The sequence below is a fragment of the Lissotriton vulgaris genome, chromosome 5, assembly GCF_964263255.1.
Source record: "Lissotriton vulgaris chromosome 5, aLisVul1.2, whole genome shotgun sequence".
NCBI lineage: Eukaryota > Metazoa > Chordata > Amphibia > Caudata > Salamandridae > Lissotriton > Lissotriton vulgaris.
In genome coordinates this window covers 55,994,642-56,010,070 of record NC_141693.1, presented here as the reverse complement: position 1 = coordinate 56,010,070, position 15,429 = coordinate 55,994,642, and positions in this window count along the sequence as shown.

Below are 15,429 nucleotides of genomic sequence, written 5' to 3'. Positions count from 1 at the left end.
TTTGATTATCTTTGATTGACAGGAGCGTATCAGCTCTTAACATTGATGGGAACCAGGGAGGTTTGTCACTATATGTGAAGTTATTTTAGGGATATGACCCGGCGGCTGGGGAACTGTTGAGATGAGTACTAGCGGGTTAGTCAAAAGTGAATGGAAGGAAATCCATTCTATGGGAAACGATTCCATTTCACTTGTTGAGGAGGTTACTCTGGGTGTTGGGGTTTTGCTGTTTTGCTGTTATAACAATTTCGAAGTTAAAATCTTTTAGCCTTCACCTGTTATGGATATTTTTATGGTGTCTGAATTGTGGGCTCAAGGAACAGGCCAGGTGTAAAAAGACAAGAGGTGGGGGTGGAAGATATGTTTCTGAAAATATGGCTGAGGCGTTGCAAAACAGATCAGAGAGGGCTCAGGAGATGGGGTGTGTTGAAGACTGGGCTTGTGACAGAGGCAGGTGGACTTTTGACAAACTTTACAGTTCCCAGGTGTGTTTAGGAGATGAGGTTGTTTACCCTACTGACAGTGAGAGAGTGACTGCGGCCAATCTTTTGGGAATATTGAGAAAATCATTGGTTTACTTGGGATTGAACGCGAAGGACTTTGGAGTGGGCTGTTTACAGACTGATGCTGCATCTGAGGCAGCAAGGTCAGGACTTCAGACTGAGGACATGAAGAGGAGTAAGAGATGATGGTCCAGGCGTCGTGAGAGGTACATATGAAGTTAGGACTTCAGACTGAGGATATAAAGAGGATTGAGACATGACGGTCCAGGCGTCGTGAGAGGTACATACGAGGTTAGGACTTCAGACTGAGGACATAAAGATGGGTGAGACATGACGGTCCAGGCGTCATGAGAGGTACATACGAGGTTAGGACTTCAGACTGAGGACATAAAGAGGGGTGAGCGATGACAGTCCAGGCGTCGTGAGAGGTACATACGAGGTTAGGACTTCAGACTGAGGACATAAAGAGGATTGAGAGACGACCGTCCAGGCGTCGTGAGAGGTACATACCAGGTTAGGACTTCAGACTGAGGACATAAAGAGGATTGAGACATGACGGTCTGGGCGTTGTGAGAGGTACATACGAGGTTAGGACTTCATACTGGGGACATAAAGAGGGGTGAGAGATGACGATCCAGGTGTCGTGAGAGGTACATACGAGGTTAGGACTTCAGACTGAGGACATAAAAAGGGTTGAGAGATGACGGTCCAGGCGTCGTGAGAGGTACATACGAGGTTAGGACTTCAGACTGAGCACATAAAGAGGGTTGAGAGACGACGGTCCAGGAGTCGTGAGAGGTACATACGAGGTTAGGACTTCAGACTGAGGACATAAAGAGGGTTGAGAGATGACGGTCCAGGCGTCGTGAGAGGTACATAAGAGGTTAGGACTTCAGACTGAGGACATAAAGAGGGTTGAGAGATGACGGTCCAGGATGCATGCCCCATACCACCCCCAAGGTTCAGGCCTGGGGGAGAGGAAGAGCTGCAAAAGAAACTCTGGAATCATGGTCATGGTGAGAAAAAATAAAAGATGTTTCTCTTACTTCTAAGTGGACTGGACCACAGACTGTCACCGGATGCCCTGAATGTATCAACGAAACAACTTGCAGAGCTGTATCAACAATGCCTGAGATGAAGGTACCAGAAATTGATGATCATATGTCACCAGAGGAGCCGCATAACACACCAGACAAGGAGCGGACAGACCAGACAATTCCTAAGATCCATGCTGAGGGCCCATCATAAAGTGTCACAGGAATGGTGACGCAAACTGACGCTCTTTTTTTAATTATATTCTTTATATTTGGTTTTTATTGCATACATGTGATAGGACAACATCGTTACCAATTGAAATTTACATAGAAGCTTGTACATGCATTTGGATACATCATGTCAGCTGTGGAAATTGTTCTAGTCTTCCATATCGCTCCAAAAAGTTGATCTTGTTTTGGTCTATGATAAAGGATGTCGCTTCAACGTAAATATTACAGCAGTATTTGACATTGATGAGTGTAAGACTCAATTCTGCAAAGGGGACTATAACAAAACTGGGGAGTGGAACAAAACTGGGGAGTGGAACAAAACTGGGGCTACACTGTGTAAGAAGAAATGTATGGTTCTAGATGTAGACGAGCATTGCTTAGAGTTTTAGTTTAATCTATACTATTACTATTACTATATTACTATATTACTTTACTATATCTATATCTATACTACTATTATAAAGAGAGAACTAGCACCTTTGAGCCAGGTAAACTCGAAAACTACACCACCAATCGAAACACCCAAGACATCTTAGAAAACCTCAGGGGGAGCAGAAGGACATAGGCTACATTAAAAAAAAAAACGTTGTTTAAAATATTTAGAAATAAAAATAAAGTAGTGCCTTGCAAGTAGCTCCGGCCGGATGTCTGCGTGAGGGGAGGAGCGGCGTTCACCAGCAACAGGAAGAGCGGAGGACGTGAGCGCCGGGAGGAGCTGCGGGCGGAGTGCGAGACGAAATACAACAAAAACGGCAGTGGTTCTGCCTTGAAGCCCCGCACCTAAATGAGCGCCATGCAAATCCGGCATCCTGAACCAAATAAGAAGTAACTTTAAAAGTCCGGGCTGCGGTGCTAGGTGAATGATCATTCCAGCTATCTTTGTGGCAAGTTTCCTACGGAGTTGTTGCAAAGAAATACAATGAAAGTTGAATTTTAAATCCGATAATTCCAACTATATTCCTTAGAAATTCAAAGTTTTTTATAGACAGGTGAAATGAGGAATGTGGTACTCGTGAAACAATCTAAAAAGATGTATCACTGCTAGGGCTGGACTGGCGAACCAGAGCAACCCTGGAAAACAATGCGCAAACCAGTCGCACTCTCTTCATCTCTTTCTTCTGAGCGGGTTCGCGCTATGCTGCTTGGCTGCCTGGTCGCGCCGAGATACCCATCGGGGTGATTCACACTCATTTTGGATGGCTTTAACATTAACAATCAGGCCATCTCTTTATTTCATCCATCCAACCGCCCTCTCTCCTTTCTTCTCCCTCTCCGATCATTTGCTCTCGACGTCCCCCTCCTGTTCTCTCTTGGGGCCTCCCCTCGCCTGCTTCAATTACCCTTGTGAAGTTGGGGAAAGTGACAGTGGCAAAGGTGTGGCCTCCAGAGGCTCCCGTCTACAGTGGAAATGCCCAGTGGAATAATTGTCGCTTTAAGGCAAACAATACAATTCTATACTCCTTTGGTTATACATTTGTACCCCTCATTATACTGTTCAGACATGGTAGAATATGATCGAGGCCGAAAAGAACGCAGGGGTCATGTGCATCTGGGGAAAAATATAATGGCATAAACATGGACCATTATAAATCATGCAGATTCCATGTCTAACCCAGGTGCTCATACCCATCAAGTGCGCGTGCCAGGAGAATATTCTTATCGGAATGCAATCTCTACCACTTTACATTTGCTGCCCCTAGAGACAATGCCATTCATGCATACATATTTAAAGAGTCTGCTGCAAGGAGAAATGTTCTCCAGAACACGTTTCCTTACATATATCCAGCAGAGTAACTGGGAGTGCTGAGCCAGAGCCGAGCCAGAGCCGAGCCAGAGCCGAGCCAGGTATTTGACTCGACCTTATGAGCCAAAGCATGGCTTCTTATGCCGCAGGCCGAACACGTTTTCAGAGGTGAGGTTGAACAGTGACTTGCGCTTCTCCAAACCTACCAGCACATAGAACCCGAGGCTTGGCACTGCCAATTGTTGGTCACTGAGACTGTTAGTTTACCTCATCAATGAAACGTATCCAAATCAAAGAGCTCAAGACTTTGGGGCAGCAGTGCTATCTGACGAAAGCCATATCACAAACGCACACTGTCATAGCTCAGTGGCTAATGCATCAGTCCTAGCAAAGTGCGTGCAATACCCCTCTCACACATTTACATCTCTGACTGTTTTTTATCCTTCCAAGTTACATTAGGTGATTACCTTTAGAGACGAACGTTCATTGCTGTTGCACAACCGTTCTGTGCCCCTTTTCCTTTTAGTTGATGCTGTTTGCATATGATTACCGGTCTCGTCAGGTTGAGATTCCAAGGTGTCATCGGATAGAGTTAGATCATATTTGATTGATGCCCCCTCTCCACTTTCCACTACCGCAATCATAGTTGAATTATAGCCATTTCCTGTACCCCAGACAGACTGGTCCACTGTCACCCCATATATATATGCAGTTTGGTCATTGAAGTATTTGGGCCTTTATATTATGGGGGATACTGAAAAGGCTATGGTTGTTTATATGTTGTGGCATATTGAAGCCTGACTATGAGACTTCATATTTTGTTGCTCTGTGGGTACTTTGCATGTTGGGCTCATACTTACATACTCGAGAGCCTCTGGCCTGATAGAGATACTTGCCTGGATACGGTTCTTTGTCTAAGTGACCAATTAATAATTAATAATGGCCGGGCTCTGGTGCTGCACATACTCGTAAATTAATGTCCAGAATATGGTGCTTTACATACGGAAAACATTGTCTTGGAAGCTGTGCTTTTGTACATCCATGATACTAATCTGTTTGTGGTGCTTTATATATTAGGACGTACTGGTCTGGCTATTGTGGTTACATTCTGGTGCACTGCAGAAACTCGCCTCATTAGAGTGATGTCCACATTTGGGCTAATGTGGATATGGGCATGATTGTTTTGCTTTACTCATTTTTAAATTGTCAAAACAGGCTTGACCATCTTGTTTTACACATGGGTGAACTGGGCAAACTGGCATGACAATGGACAATGTGGACTTTGACATCATGGCATATTCTGTAACCCGTATTCTATTTCTACACGTGGTGCCTGATTTATTAAGACTGGCAATCTGAGGTTAATGAATGACCTAAACGACCCTGAGCAGCAGCCCTGACAACCTAAGCACCTCTTGGCAGAGAGGCCCTCCGCATCATGAGATGTACTCTCCCCTCATTGGCATGTCTATTGAGCAGAGACCTCAATCTTTGTGTAGGACTCCTGTGAATTAAAAGTGGTCCCACTCTCAAATATATTAAATGAACTGATGTCATTTCTCATGGTAGAGAATTACCAAAGTTATTTTTAAGTGGGTCAAATTGCATCCAATAGGCAGCTTTGATAGGGGTGCAAATGTATGTCTGATTGTGCATCCACTGTTTTGTATTGGGCACACACTTTCTATCTATACTACTATTATAAAGAGAGAACTTGCACATTTTGGCTAGGTAAACTCGGGAACCACAGCGCCAATCTACACACCCGCTACATCTATGAAAATGTCAGGGCGTGTAGATGAACATAGGCGACATTAAATTTAAAAAAAACGTAAATTAAAAAAATTAAATTTGTAAACAAAGTAGTCCCCTAAAACAAGCGCCGGCCGCGACGTAGCGCTGATCGCAACTGACACGTAACGTAATGACGATATGCGGGGAGGAGCGGTGACTTGCGGCGAGGAGTGGACTTGCGGCGAAGAGTGGACTTGCGGCAAGGAGTGGCGGTAAGGCAAATGCAGGCAGGAGGCGGGCGGCGGGCGGGAGGCTCAAGTCGCAAGGCGGTATGGCCAATGTCAGGGCGGGCGGCGGGCGGGAGGCTCAAGGCTGAAGGCTCAAGGCGGGAGGCGGCATGGCCAATGTCGGGGCAGGAGGCGGGAGGGATGCGGTCTGGGCAATGCCGGAGGGGGGGAGGGGGGGTGGGGTGCACAGAGGCTTAAAATGCTGCCCCCAGCCCCCTTCTGCCCCGGGCAAAGCCGGGGCGGGCTGCTAGTCTATACTACTATTATAAAGAGAGAACTGTGTCCTTTGAGCCAGGTAAACTCCAAAAGTACACCACCAATCCAAACACCCAAGACATCTTTGAAAACCTCAGGGCAAGCAGAAGGACATAGGCTATATAAAAATAAAAAATATACGTTGTTTAAAAAATTAGGAATAAAAATAAAGTAGTCCCATGCAAGTAGGGCCGGCAGCGACGTCTGCGTGATGACATCGGGAAAGAACCTGGGCGTTTTAGTATTGTTTCAGCAAAGGGAACTACTTTTTCTTCGTTTTATATCTGCCCCGTTTTTATAAGGTATTGGCTGATGCCTGCTAGGAAACTATCGCTCTTACTAGCGAGAGTCTGTTTATTCGTATTTTATAACTCACTGCCCTTTGAGCTGGCAACACTGACCATCGGTGAAAAAACGGCCCGCGGGACTACAAAATGACATCACAGCGGCCATTTTTGTAGTTCCGCCGGCTCGCGATGACAGTCCCTTCCTTGTGCATAGATCATCTCTTATTTCATTCCTCCTACGTAGATTAAGGTTTACATAAACATCTTGCATGAATGTGTTCCTAGCCGAAAGGACTTCTCATTGTCCATAAACCTCTTCCCTGATACACACATCTTTTTCTGACTCACATAAACCACTTCCCACCTTCCATACATTTCTTCTTAAATTGTATGCTTACCTCCCCTATCAGCATGCATGCCTTCACATCTTCTCTATGCATTGCCTACTTAATGGTGTCTAATGCATGCATCCGACGGAAGTTTCTGCCACATTTACATTAACCTCGTCTGGTATAAACATTTACTCTGCTTCGAATGATGGCTCCACTCGGAGTGCATTTCTAAATCCCTCCCATGTTGACCCTGCGGCATGTGAGGAAAGCTAATGGCCGCAGGCCTTTAAAAGCAGGTGATGTTTGAAGCACGTTGTAAAACTGGCTTTTGGTAATAAAGGGAAAAGGACAGAACATTGTAACGACAGCACAAGTTTGCAGGGCGACTTAAAAGTGAGCAATTATTTATGGTCCCATATTGCCATCTCGTGGGCAATATTGGGAACTACATCCAAACTGCACACTAATTTCATTATATGCATAAAAACACAGTACATTATCTAGCTACGATTACAATTAGGGTGACCAGATTTTGAAAATCAAAAACCGGGACAGGCTAGAAATAAAAGTAGAACTAAAGTTTTTTAGTCTTACTTCTATGTCTGGTCTGGCCTGGCCTGTCCCGGTTTATGCGCAGCCTTGCAAATGTGTTTTTACATACATACATGCATACATATTCGTGCGTGCGTATATCTATCTATACTACTATTATAAAGAGAGAACTGTGGGTTATATGTACAAGGGGGTTTATCTCCGCTTTTTGGCTTTAAAAGCCAAGAAAGCGGAGATAAAATTATCTCCCTATTACCAAGCTGTCGCTAACACCAGTTAGCGACAGCTAATAGGAGATAGCGACCATCTTGGGCCCCGCTTTGCATGTCAGTGATATTTATCACTAATGGCATTCAAAGTGGGCGTGCCAAGATGTTAGAGACTGGAAACAGTCGCTAACATCGCTATCTCCTATTATCAACTTTTGGAGATTTTCGCGCTAAGCTCGAATATCTCCAAAAGCTAACACCTGCCCAGGAGCAGTTCTTAGCCATGTTATCCAATGGGAGGTGGATAACATGGCTAAGAGCATTAGCTCGATAATGCATGAATATCGCTGACTTTTCAGCGATATTCATGCATTTCGGCCGATTTTTATCGCTTAGGAGATAAACCTTGATAATAGCAAGGTTCCTAAGCGATAAAAATAGGCGATGCTTAGCGATAAAAAAATTGTCTCTAACCATACTTAGCGATAAATATCGCTATCTATACTACTATTATAAAGAGAGAACTGTGTTCTTTGAGCCAGGTAAACTTGAAAAGTACACCACCAATCCAAACACCCAAGACATATTTGAAAACCTCTGCGCAAGCAGAAGGACATAGGCTATATAAAAATAAAAAGTATACGTTGTTTAAAAAATTTTGAAATGAAAAGAAAGTAGTGCCTTGCAAGTAGCGCCGGCCGCGACGTCTGCGTAATGACATCGGGAGCGCGGGGAGGAGCGGCATTCAGGAGCAACAGGAAGAGCGGAGGACATGAGCGTGGGGAGGAGCGGCGAGCGGCGGTCAAGCGGTGAGGAGCAGCGAGAAGCGGAGGAGCAGTTGAGCGGTAAAATCAGCAGCGCGGGGAGGAGCTGCGGGTGAGGTAAGTGAAGCAGCCAAGAGCCGCGGGTGCACATCGAGGGACGGGCGGGAGCCATGAGTGCACACAAGCCCAAAATGCTGCCACCAGCCCCCTTCTGCCCTGGGCAATGCCGGCGGGTGAGGTAAGTGAAGCAGCCAAGAGCCGCGGGCGCGCACAGAGGGACGGGCGGAGGGACGGGCAGGAGCCATGAGTGCACGTAAGCCTGAAATGCTGCCCCCAGCCCCCTTCTGCCCCAGGCAACGCTGGGGCGGGCTGCTAGTACTATTATAAAGAGAGAACTGTGTCCTTTGAGCCAGGTAAACTCGAAAAGTACACCACCAATCCAAACACCCAAGACATCTTTGAAAACCTCAGGGCAAGCAGAAGGACATAGGCTATATAAAATAAAAAATATACGTTGTTTAAAAAATTAGGAATAAAAATAAAGTAGTCCCTTGCAAGTAGCGCCGGCCGCGACGTTTGCGTGATGACATCGGGAAAGAACCTGGGCGTTTTAGTATTGTTTCAGCAAAGGGGACTACTTTTTCTTCGTTTTATATCTGCCCCGTTTTTATAAGGTATTGGCTGATGCCTGCAAGGAAACTATCGCTCTTACTAGCGAGAGTCTGTTTATTCATATTTTATAACTCACTGCCCTTTGAGCTGGCAACACTGACCATCGGTGAAAAAACGGCCCGCGGGACTACAAAATGACATCACAGCGGCCATTTTTGTAGTTCCGCCGGCTCGCGATGACAGTCCCTTCCTTGTGCATAGATCATCTCTTATTTCATTCCTCCTACGTAGATCAAGGTTTACATAAACATCTTGCATGAATGTGTTCCTAGCCGAAAGGACTTCTCATTGTCCATAAACCTCTTCCCTGATACACACATCTTTTTCTGACTCACATAAACCACTTCCCACCTTCCATACATTTCTTCTTAAATTGTATGCTTACCTCCCCTATCAGCATGCATGCCTTCACATCTTCTCTATGCATTGCCTACTTAATGGTGTCTAATGCATGCATCCGACGGAAGTTTCTGCCACATTTACATTAACCTCGTCTGGTATAAACATTTACTCTGCTTTGAATGATGGCTCCACTCGGAGTGCATTTCTAAATCCCTCCCATGTTGACTCTGCGGCATGTGAGGAAAGCTAACAGCCGCAGGCCTTTAAAAGCAGGTGATGTTTGAAGCACGTTGTAAAACTGGCTTTTGGTAATAAAGGGAAAAGGACAGAACATTGTAACGACAGCACAAGTTTGCATGGCGACTTAAAAGTGAGCAATTATTTATGGTCCCATATTGCCATCTCGTGGGCAATATTGGAAACTACATCCAAACTGCAAACTAATTTCATTATATGCATAAAACACAGTACATTATCTAACTACGATTACAATTAGGGTGACCAGATTTTGAAAATCAAAATCCGGGACAGGCTAGAAATAAAAGTAGAACTAAAGTTTTTTAGTCTTACTTCTATGTCTGGTCTGGCCTGGCCTGGCCTGTCCCGGTTTAATCACAGCCTTGCAAATGTGTTTTTACATACATACATGCATACATATTCGTGCGTGCGTATATCTATCTATACTACTATTATAAAGAGAGAACTGTGGGTTATATGTACAAGGGGGTTTATCTCCGCTTTTTGGCTTTAAAAGCCAAGAAAGCGGAGATAAAATTATCTCCCTATTACCAAGCTGTCGCTAACACCAGTTAGCGACAGCTAATAGGAGATAGCGACCATCTTGGGCCCCGCTTTGCATGTCAGTGATATTTATCACTAATGGCATGCAAAGTGGGCGTGCCAAGATGTTAGAGACTGGAAACAGTCGCTAACATCGCTATCTCCTATTATCAACGTTTGGAGATTTTCGCGCTAAGCGCGAATATCTCCAAAAGCTAACACCTGCCCAGGAACAGTTCTTAGCCATGTTATCCAATGGGAGGTGGATAACATGGCTAAGAGCATTAGCTCGATAATGCATGAATATCGCTGACTTTTCAGCGATATTCATGTATTTCGGCCGATTTTTATCGCTTAGGAGAAAAACCTTGATAATAGCAAGGTTCCTAAGCGATAAAAATAGGCGATGCTTAGCGATAAAAAAATTGTCTCTAACCATACTTAGCGATAAATATCGCTATCTATACTACTATTATAAAGAGAGAACTGTGTTCTTTGAGCCAGGTAAACTCGAAAAGTACACCACCAATCCAAACACCCAAGACATATTTGAAAACCTCTGGGCAAGCAGAAGGACATAGACTATATAAAAATAAAAAGTATACGTTGTTTAAAAAATTTTGAAATAAAAAGAAAGTAGTGCCTTGCAAGTAGCGCCGGCCGCGACGTCTGCGTGATGACATCGGGAGCGCGGGGAGGAGCGGCGTTCAGGAGCAACAGGAAGAGCGGAGGACATGAGCGCGGGGAGGAGCGGCGAGCGGCGGTCAAGCGGTGAGGAGCAGCGAGAAGCGGAGGAGCAGTTGAGCGGTAAAATCAGCAGCGCGGGGAGGAGCTGCGGGTGAGGTAAGTGAAGCAGCCAAGAGCCGCGGGTGCACATCGAGGGACGGGCGGGAGCCATGAGTGCACACAAGCCCAAAATGCTGCCACCAGCCCCCTTCTGCCCCGGGCAACGCCGGCGGGTGAGGTAAGTGAAGCAGCCAAGAGCCGCGGGCGCGCACAGAGGGACGGGCAGGAGCCATGAGTGCACGTAAGCCTGAAATGCTGCCTCCAGCCCCCTTCTGCCCCAGGCAATGCTGGGGCGGGCTGCTAGTGTTACTATGAAACAGGCCTCAATAGTGTGTGCATTGGTAAGGTATTAGCCCTGATGGTCATATATGCCCTGTATCCGTGCCCTGCGTGCTATGCGCGATGAGATGGCCATCCTGCTCGCACCCTGAATGAGATTCCTCCCAAGGGGTTTGCGGGGAGTTTGGTGTTAAGTGAAGGGACTCAAGAGTGTGGTGCGATATGCTTGAAGGTGTGTAACAGTGTTGTCCACTGCATGGAGATGTGGCGTTTCCGAATGCCTCGGACCTCCTCACATCGTAACGCATCTTGTTTCAATGCTCCCCACTTTATAACTGCTCCCCTCCTGGCAGCCAGAGAAGGTCCTGCTCCAGTACTCCAGTGGTGGCGACGCTCTCTTAGGGCTAGCAGGATAGCCAGAGCCGCAAATCGGGTTTCTACTTTGTGGTGTTTACGGCGCTTGAATATGCCTAACGCACTGGCTTCCCATCTTACAGAATCTATGAGCCTATCACCTTGCTCAGTGTGGTGTGTATTGTGTTCCGATAAGATTAGTGTCAGATAGCTCCAGAACATGTGGAGAAAGGTTGTGCTAGGTTCTTGGCATCTCGGGCATTAGAATCGTGTGTTTGGGTAAGATAGCTGGAGATTTTCTGGCGTCAGATACGCCCGATGTAAAATAAAGTATAGTATATTTTTGAATCCGTAATTTCGGGATACACTTTTGGAATACTCAAAAGCCTCTTCCTATTCTTTGTCATGGAGTGGTCTCTGAAGCTCAATCTCCCATTTGTACTGGAGGGGGTCGAGTGTTATTGCATTGAGTTCTCGGATTACCTTATATATCTAGGCTTTCCTGTTTTCATTTTCTATTTTTGGTCAATTCTAGTGGGGGTTTCTCAGCCTTTTCCAGTGATTTCAATACCTTAAAACAACAGTGGTTATTAGTGGTTACCCTCTTTTGCACCATTAAAAATAACCGAAACAGTGTTTTTCCGGTGTTAATGGAAAGTTTTGCTTTTATTATTCCTGGCTTTCTGCACTGATAGTGCATGGTATATAGACAATGTACTTACTGTGTGTATGAGGTCAAAATACAGTTTTACAAATCAAATTTAATGTAGTACACCATACAATACTTCTTCAGTGAGTCTTTGGTCATGCGTGCTCGCTCTGACCTTCCTATGTAAACTTTTATCTGTGAAAAGGTCCTTTGAACATTGGCATTGGAGACGGGCAACGCCTTAACAGCCCGTACACAAATGAAAATAATAGCCAGCTCTTGTTTTTATTCTTTGCTCTTCTCTTTTCATTAAGTTCAGATCATGAACCCTTTTATCTCTTTGCAGCTGTGCCACTTGAGGGGCTCGGTATCTCTGTCTTAAAGATTGTTGCCTTCATTCTGTGCAGCTGGTCCAAACCTCTGGGGCCAGAATGGTGTTAGGTTTGGCCAGACAGGACCATGCGACTCTTGCCTTATCTTCACTCCACTAGCTCCCTGTTAAGCAATGAGTGATTTTCAAACACCTTATTCTTGGTACATAAAACCTTAAGATGTAGGTAGCCCAATACCGGTCGGTAACAGCCGAAAATCGGTAATTTCGGCCGTTACCGACCGGTATGTAGAAAATGAGATGTAGGAGCCAAAATTTTACCGATTCGGAAAATATGAGTCGGTATTTTCCTGAATCGGAATATACCGAATCCTCAGTTACCAAATTCTTATTTACCGAATCGGTAAATAAGAAATTGTAAAAAATGCCAATGGAGATGTAGGAAACCAAAAAAATACCGAATTCAATGAAATTGGGTATTTAAGAGTCAGTATTTACCATGGATTGAAAGCAGGTGCAGGCTATAAAAAAAGGCCCCAAAATGCAACAGTGTAACCAGAATGGCGGCTTTCCACGTCATAGCAAGGCGGCTACGGCTACAGGCAGCAGGAGAGAAGGAATGGAGAAGGGAGGAGCAAGTGTACAGGCAGAGGATAACACTTTTCCAACTGACTGAGCCAGAGATACTGCAAAGGTACAGGCTACACCCCCAAACCATCCTGGACCTGATCAGGGACCTGCACCCACTCCTGGAGCACCCAACACCAAGGGCGCACGCCATCCCACCCCATGTGCAGATGCTGTGTAGCCTACACCTGCTTGCCTCTGGGAGTTACCAAAGTGTGATTGCTGCAGTAGGTGGTGTGTCCCAGAGCTGCCTGTCCCGTTTCTTCAGGAAGTTCCTTGAGGCCATGATGCAGAGTATGCATCATTATATTTGTTTCCCTGACACACCTGCAGAACTTGCAAAGACCAAGACAGATTTATATCAACTTGCACACTTCCCACACGTGATAGGCTGCATAGATGGCACCCACATCCCACTCTGCCCACCTGCTGCCACAGAACACATATACAGGAACCGGAAGTCAACGCACTCCATCAATGTGCAGGCGATATGCAACGCTGGCAACATCATTACAGACATTGTGGCTAAATTCCCTGGGAGTACCCATGACTTGTACATATTCCAGAACAGTGGGATATACACACGCCTAGTCGCTGGAGAATTTGGGGACGGATACCTGCTAGGTAAATGACTTTGACGCACCCCTACAGTCATAGCAGATGAATGTATCATGAGTATGTAACTAATGGCATTCTCTTTTCCACCTAGGCGATAGCGTATATGCCCTGCAGTCCTTTGTGCTCACCCCCTACCTCAATCCATCTACCAGGAGTGAGAGGCGTTACAATGTGGCTCACAGATCTACTCGAAACGTTGTGGAACTCACATTTGGACTCCTCAAGAGCAGGTTCCGCTGCCTCCACAAGAGCGGAGGTGCACGCCAGTATACTCCAATCCTGTGCTGCAAAATATTAGCGACCTGTGCCATGTTGCACAATCTTGACACCAAGGAAGGCACAGAGGTGGAGATTACACATCATGAGGACATTGATGACGACACAGAACAGGCAGAGCCCTATGCAACAGGAGCAGCACCAACAACAGATGGGAGACTGAGACGGGCAGAGATCACACGCCAATATTTCTAAGTAAGTAATGAGACGCAGACAGGCTTAGTATATGGAGTACGTAGTTTAATTGTCACTACGGCATTCAAATCATACCACACCATGGTATTACAATGTCTATTATCATGACTGGGTGGTCACAGTTAACCTCACCGTGACCCGTCCTGTGGGTTGAGGGAATTTTCAATGTTTGCATCCATGCAGTACAGGGCGGGATGCACAAGGCTGGTTCTCAAGGCTTTCGGTGGTCCTTGGCTCAGCAGATTGGCGCCTGCTACTCTTACGTATTTCAGGGACAGGAGTGCTCGAGCCACTCCTGCTGGTGGATTCATCCATTTCCCCCATACCTCTGTCTCCGCCGTGGCTGCCTGTTGCGTGAGCATCAGCTCCATGGCAGAGGTGACTCTACCCATCCCCCTTGACAAATCGGTGCAACAGTGCAACAATTGCATCCTGCATAGCAACAGAACGGCGGCACAGCAGGGAGGTTGCAGTGGCAAAGCGGTTCAATGCTTTTGTCTGTTGCCACTTACACAGACGATCTCTGCGCCTCTCTGAGTGGTCCCTATCTAATTTGTCGCACAGAGCACTCATGCACTGGGTCATGTCTGTCATCCCATTTGCCATCGCCTGCTTGCTCACTGTCATGTTGCCTATGCCCTGGTCGATGTTTGCCATCTTGCAATTCATACTGCGTACCTGCCTGTGAACTGCCAACATTGCCTTTGCCTGCAGGCGCTGTACCTTCACCATGTTGGCCTCAAGACCGCAGAAGACCCCCTCACCATCCTGGCCTTCACCTCTCACCCGTGCCCTTCGGCCTCGGACACTGGACCGCACAGTTCTTGGAGTAGTCTGCTGCCCAGCGTTGTCTGACACAGGTGGATTGGTTGGCATGTCCCCCTCCTCATCTTCCTCCTCTGATGTTTCAAGAATCCAGAGAGGGGGCACATCAAGCCTCCTTGTCCTTCCCTGCACAGGTGACTGTGATGTTGGTGTGGGGGAAAGTGCTGCTGGTTCTGAGTCTTGAGTCACAAACAACAGAGGTGACTGGGGCTGAACAGCGCTGTGACTTGCTCTTTCTCTTGTCTTCTCCCTCCTCTCTGTTGTCGGTGCCCTCTTCTCCCTCTCCTGTGCTGTCTTGCGTGATGACTCTCCTGTGGACAGATATGGACATTGGGTCAGTGGTGTAGTTCACCTGTGTGTCATGATTAAATCTAATTTCTATCACACATTTGCCTGGTCTTCATCAGCTTCCGGAAGTAGTGTGTAGCATGCCTTGCTGAATTCTATGGTGACTGCATTGATGTATCTACCTATGACTACGTCTCCCATGATGCATTGCTGGACATAAGAAAAACCTGTTCTGGAGTGTGATGCAGGCACACACAGTGGGGAAGGGGAGAGGGAAATGGGATGGGATTAATGTCCATGTTTCTTACCTTGTTTCCTTGCAGCTCTGGCAGAGCTGTCAGCGTCCCCAATGCCATGGATACTCTCCGGCTCCACGGTGGATTCAACCAGCTCCTCAAGGTCCGTCAGTCGTGGTGCTCTGTTTTTTCCTCCACCTGTGGCTGCAGCTACTTTTCTGTGTGCAGCAATTTTTATC